This window comes from Oryctolagus cuniculus, chromosome 8, assembly GCF_964237555.1.
Source record: "Oryctolagus cuniculus chromosome 8, mOryCun1.1, whole genome shotgun sequence".
Lineage (NCBI taxonomy): Eukaryota > Metazoa > Chordata > Mammalia > Lagomorpha > Leporidae > Oryctolagus > Oryctolagus cuniculus.
The window spans coordinates 65,795,749-65,802,600 of record NC_091439.1 but is presented as its reverse complement, the minus strand read 5'-3'; positions in this window follow the sequence as shown (position 1 = coordinate 65,802,600).

The window sequence follows — 6,852 nt, the reverse complement described above, 5'->3', positions numbered from 1 at the left end:
GCTGGCCTTGCGCCTCCTGGACCCAGGTGCACTTCACAGTGACCCCTCCTTGGCACCGCACGGGGGCCCCGTCGTCCGGGCCGCCCAGGCCCTCGCCAGCAGCCCTGGGGGGCTCTGGAAGTAGATACGGGGCCGTGGGCCACTGCTGCCCAGTCCGGGGGCCAGAGCCATTACCACCATGCCCCCCATGCACACGCACTGGGCCCCTCCCTGCACCGCCACCCCTGGGATGCCTGCTGGCTGGCTCTGGACGACTGGCTTGGGTTAGTTCACGGGCTTGGCTCCGCATGGTTGGGGCGCCTAGGGGCAGATGTGTATGCAGAGCCCCCAGGCCTGGCCTGGCTGCACCATGGCCATGCTCATGCCCCACATTGGGCCATGGTGTTTATTCTTTCAGAGTATGGCCTGGAAATGTCTACCAATTAGTCAACCAATGATTTAGAATGTTTGTATCAATACTCACAAGAGAAACAGGTGGATATTCCTTATCCAAAATGTTTTGGACCAAAGTATTTCTGATTTTAATTTTTTTATATTTTGAATATTTGTATATACAAAATGAGGCATTTAACACAAACTTCATTTATGTTCCATATATACCTTAAAACACATAGCTTAAAATTAATGTGATATATTTAGAACAATGTTATACATAAAACAAACTTTGTGCACACTGAATCACCACAAAGCAAAAGTATCACTCACTGACTCAGTCACCCATGTGGACAGTCTAGGGTTTTGTGGCATCACCATCATGCCTAACTCCGAACTTACATGCTACAGGTAAGTAATCGTTTTCTAACATTAATTCAAATTAAGGACTTAACAGTAAAATTTATGTGTTCAGGTTAATGAAGCAGCAGGATAGCATCAACAGAATACCTTGTCAGTTGTTAAATAATGACAGGCTTTTGGTCTTGGTCTACTGCTGTGTTTTGACCAAAAGTTACTGTAGAGAAGAAACATCAGGTGCAGTTACGGGACCAAAGAAGTGGGCCCTCTAGGAATAAACAGGCATTCTACACAAGGCTTAAAAATTTATTTATTCAAAAGGCAGAGTGAAGAGAAAGAAGGAGAGAGATTGCCCATCTCTGGTTCAACTCCCCAGTGGCCACAACAATCAGGGCTGGTACCCAGAACATCGTCTGGGTATCCCTCCTGGGTGGTAGGAGTCCAAGCCCTTGGGTCATCATCTACTGCCTTCCCAGGTGTATTAGCAGGGAGCTGGATCGGAAGTGGAGCAGCCGGGATTGTGGATGGCTTTTAAAAATGTTTCATCCAGAGTCATCTTCCTCATTAACAATGATTTTTCTCCCAATTTCCTTTGATTTTGTAAACTGACATGATTTGTTGTTCTGTTATGACTGCACACTATGCTAGCCTTTCAATAAGTGCTTCACACTTTTTCATCATGTCAGCCACAGGCACTTTTTTTTCACCAGCATAGCAGCATTAACATCATCTTCATTGTGAATTTTTACAATTTATTTAATTATTTTTTGGGGGTGAATTCCCTTTATTTCTCCCCTAAAAACCTTTTAAGATGTACAAACTTCATGCATTTCATAAATACAACTTTAGGAACACAGTGATTCTTCCCATTCTACCCGCCCTCCCACTTCCACTCCCACTCTTCTACCTCCTCCCTCTCCTATTCCCAGTCTTTTTTTTTTTTTTTTGCTAAGATTTATTTCCAATTTACTTTATACACATAAGATTAACTTTATACTAAGTAAAGAGTTCAACAAATATTATGGGAAAAAAAAAACTGTTCCTCAAGAATTGAGGTAAGTGCTCAAAGTCATCGCATCTGAGTGTCAATTTCAATTCTACAGATTACCTTTTTTTTTTAAGGTTTTTTTTTTTCTTTTTATGTTTTTCAGGAGCCAGGTGCTTTTCCTGGTCTCCCATGGGGTGCAGGGCCCAAGCACCTGGGCCATCCTCCACTGCACTCCCTGGCCACAGCAGAGAGCTGGCCTGGAAGAGGGGCAACCGGGACAGAATCCGGCGCCCCGACCGGGACTAGAACCCGGTGTGCCGGCGCCGCGGCTCACTGGGCTAATCCTCTGCCTTCTACAGATTACCTTTTATGTGCTCTATTAGTTACCACAGATCAGGAAGTAAATATGGTATTTGTCCTTTTAGGACTTGCTTATTTCATTAAGTATGTTTTCCAGTTGTATCCATTTTGTTGCAAACAGGATTCCATTTTTTTTAATACTGTTTAGTATTCCATGGTGTACATATTCCATAATCTCTATCTAGTCTCAGTTGAAGGACATTCGGATTGATTCCATATCTTAGCTATTGTGAATTGTGCTGCAATAAACATGGGGGTACAGATAACTCTTTCATGTGCTGATTTCATTTCCCTTGGGTAAATTCCCAGAAGTTGGATGGCTGGGTCATATAATAAGTCCATATTCAGATTTTTGAGGTATCTGCATACTGTCTTCCACAGTAGCTGCACCAGTTTACATTCACACCAATAGAGGATTAGGGTACCTTTTCCTTGCCAGCATTTGTTTGTAGATTTCTGTATGAAAGCCACTCAAACAGGTGAGATGAAACCTCATTGTGGTCTTGATTTGCATTTCTCTGATGGCTAGTGATCCTGAGCATTTTTTTCATGTCTCTCTGGGCCATTTGGATTTCCTCTTCTGAAAAGTGCCTGTTTAAGTCCTTTGCCCATTTCTTCACTCGGCTGTTTGTTTTGTTGTTGTTGAGTTTCTTGAGCTCTTCATATATTCTAGTTATTAGTCCTTATCAGTTACATAGTTTTCAAATAGTATCTCCCATTCTGTTGGTTACCTCTTCATTTTGCTGACTTTCTTTTGCAGCGCAGAAGCTTCTCAATTTGATGTAATCCCATTTGTCAATTTTGGCTTTGATTGCCTATGCCTCTGGGGTCTTTTCCAAGAACTCTTTGCCTATGCCAATGTCTTGCAGGATTTCCCTAATGTCTAAATCTACAACCCAATACCATCGTGATTTTTATCACCCTTTGATTCAGACCCTTTTTAGCTATTTCACTATTAGTCAATGAATCAACACCTGGAGCCTCATTATCAATAAACACTTCTTACAGCCTACAGATCAACTGTATAGGTGTATTTATTTATTTATTTATTTGAAAATGTAAGGAGGTCAGACATAATCTTTTTCTCACTTGACAAACAGAATCTTTGAAAGTCACCACCTTGGGGACCAGCGTTGTGGGGTAGTGGTCATAGGCAGAGGCCTATGGTGCTGGCATCCCAAATGGGCACTGGTGTGTGTCCCAGCTATTCCTCTTCCAGTCTAGCTCTCTGCTTATGGCCTAGAAGACAACAGAGGATAGCCCAAGTGCTTGGCCACTGCACCCAAGTAGGAGGCCCAGGGAAAGTTCCTGGCTCCTGGCTGCAGACTGGCCCAGCTCTGGCCATTGAGGCCATTTGTGGAATGAACCAGCAGATGGAAGACCCTTCTGTCTTTCCCTCTCTGTAACTCTGCCTCCCAAATAAATAAAACCTTAAAAGAAAAAAAAAAAAAAAAAAAAAGAGAGAGTCACCACCTTGTGGTGTCATCATCACTGGACATATTCAAAAACCAGAGGCTGTGCTGGGCATGCATGACTGTCTTTAGTCATGTTTCAAGGACTGGCAACAGAACATATGGCATCCTTTATGCTGAAGTCCTTTTGAAAACCTTCCACACCAGTGCTGCTGCTTTTTGCTGCTAGCATGTTGTTCAAGAAAGCTTTTTTTTTTTTTTTTTTTGACAGGTAGTTATAGACAGTGAGAGAGACAGACAGAGAGAAAGGTCTTCCTTCCATTGGTTCACTCCCCAAATGGCTGCCACGGCCAGCACTGCGCTGATCCGAAGCCAGGAGCTAGGTGCTCCCCCCTGGTCTCCCATGCGGGTGCAGGGGCCCAAGGACTTGGGCCATCCTCCACTGCCTTCCCAGGCCACAGCAGAGAGCTAGACTGGAAGAGGAGCAACCAGGACTAGAACTCAGAGCCCATATGGGATGCCAGCGCCACAGGCAGAGGATTAACCAAGTGAGCCACGGAGCCAGCCCCCAAGAAAGTGCTTTTACATTTACTTTTCATTGATCTAAGGATAACCTGGTCACGTGACTATTAGAATGAGGTCACATATGGGAGAAAGTAGATGGCATAAACATTCTTTTTGATGACATTTTCAGCTGGAGGATGAGCAGGACAGTTGTTAAAAATAACAAAACCTGGCAGTCATCATTCAGTACCACTTCCCTGCAGTGAGAACAAACTGCTGGCACACAATGTGAAAACAATCAAAAAGATACCCTTTGGTGGATCCCTGCCTTTTTTATTAGCATAATAAGGGACTGCTAAGAAATTTTCTCCTTTGAAACAGCAAGGATGCAAGCTTTTGCTTGCATAGCAAGTTTATGTTTATTTGTGCCTGCTGCACAGTTATTTTGTCCTTGGCATCTTTAATTCTCATAGTGCTGTCTCATCAACTGTAGTCAGTCTCTTTCTGGGGTAATAATGCCAAAACAGTGATGTTTCATTGGCATTATACACTTGTTCTGGCACTGTATTTCCATAAGCAATAACCTTGGCAAACTTAGAAATGAATTTTTTCTGCCATTTTGTGATCATCAGATGCTTTATCACCACACATCCTTAACAATTTAACAGTATGTCTTTTCTTAAATGCCACAACCAGCCTGTTGAATATCCAGTCCCGTTCAATTTTCAATTCATCATGACAGATTTTTATTCTTTCCTGACCAGCATACCATTAAGGAGCATGTGTTCACTGAGATACTAATGAATTCAGCCTTTGAATACTTGGATAAGATCTTGATTTATAGTTCTATGCAGCATTTTACTAATTTTCATTAACTTTGGCTTGTTGGTTTCTGCAAAGCATTTCAACAGTTTATCCTGTTTCTTTAGGTCATATACAGTGTTCATTCTAATACCATACTCTTCCATAAGAAATTTCACACTCACACTGCTGTCCAATTCTCTAACAACTTGATATTTTGTGCATAGATAAATGCTTCCTCCTTTTCTTATCACTTGTTAACAACAGAAGTACCTTCAGGCCTTTACAATATATTTTTTTTTATTTTACTTGGAAGAAAAACTTTCATTTGAAAGGAAGACACACACACACACACACACACGGGGGTGGGGAGAGGGAAAGGGAGAGGGCGAGAGAGGAAGGGAGAGAGGGAGAGAAAATCTTCCAATTACTGGCTCACTCCTCAAATGCCCACAAAATCCAGGGCTAGGCAGGAACTAAATCTGCATCACCCACTAGTCTGGAACTAAATCTGCATCACCCACTTGGGTGGCAGGGATCCATGTACTTGAGCCATCATCTGCTGCCTCCCAGGGTATGCCTTAGCAGAAAACTGAAACAGAGCACATCAGCCAGGACCGAAACCATGTATTCAGATAAAGGTGTGGGCATCACAGCGACTTTACTGCTGTACCACATGCCTTTCTCTGACATTTTCAACATGTTTCTATCACAGAACAGAGAGTAAACAAAAGCACAGTGAGTAATGCATGTGGATTTAGGGAATGTCTGGCCTGAACATATGCCATTTTATTACCTTTGTTCACATGCTGCATAGGGGAATCTGGGCATGTACACAGAAGATAAATCACAGTTGAGGAATGAGAGTTTTTCCCCTTAGGAATGCTGAATATGCTGTATTGGTTGTATGCCTGCATTTTGCCTATGGCCTGTCACATGAGATCTGCTGTGGGATTTTCCACTTGAAGTATGTTGGTGTAAAATGTGGCAGATTTTAGAGCATTATGGATTTCAGATTTTAGGATCAGGGATGCTCAGCCAGTACTATAAATTTCTTGGGTGTGTGCACACTGGTGTGGGTGGTTGAACAGATCTGTGTCCAGGTGTGTGTACATTTGGGGAGAGAATCAGCAGGTAGAAGATAAATCTCTCTCTCCCTGTTGTTTCAAAAAAAAAAAAATCTTAAAAAAATTTTCAATGTATCTGGCAATGAGCTAGGAAAACAGATAAACAGCTACATGCAAATTGAGATCCAAGTTTAACTACTATAGGCCTTTGCTGCCATTAATTCTAATCACTTTTCTCTTTTTATTACCAATCTCATTTAACACCTGTTGTCTGTACACATTCTTGGTGCTCTATGGACAATTCTTGCTTTTTATCTGTATCATCTCAAGGACTCTCCATCTATGCAGTGAAGTATCACTTTGCGTTGTAATTGCCAGTAATTGGTTGGTTTCATCATTGTTATCTAGTCTCCTAAAAGACATTTCTTCCTAAGAATTGCATACTTTTTGTTTTGTTGTTGTTGCTGTATTGCTGTTCTGATCATTTTCAAATGCTACAAGATATGAACACAATGGCATCTGGTGCATCCAACTGAACAATGCTCCTTCCCTTAAAAATGAGTTTGCTTAATGAAAACCACAGGATTATTAAAGAAAGTAAATGAGGAGAAATCCTATTATTTCAGTAGGCACATGTCCCTTTTGCTGCATTTACTTAAGTACTAAATTTATCAACACAAGTTACTTTAATACTTCCTAAAGTACCTAAATAAACCAAAACAATGCTGAGAGGAAAAGACACACAGAAGTGAGAAAAAAAAAAAAAAAAAAAAACCCTTATCTTTTAAACCAGTGCTTTAAATACTTTATAAATCAGTTAGATCAAAAGAGGTAGTCATGTTTTTTTGCCACAGCCTAGATCTGGGCCTGCAGTGGGTAGCATCATGTTCCCCCAAACAATGCAATTCCTAACATCCAGTATCTTTGACTGCTACTTATTTACAAATAGGGGCTGTGTAGATGTAATCGTAAGTTAAGATGAAGTCAC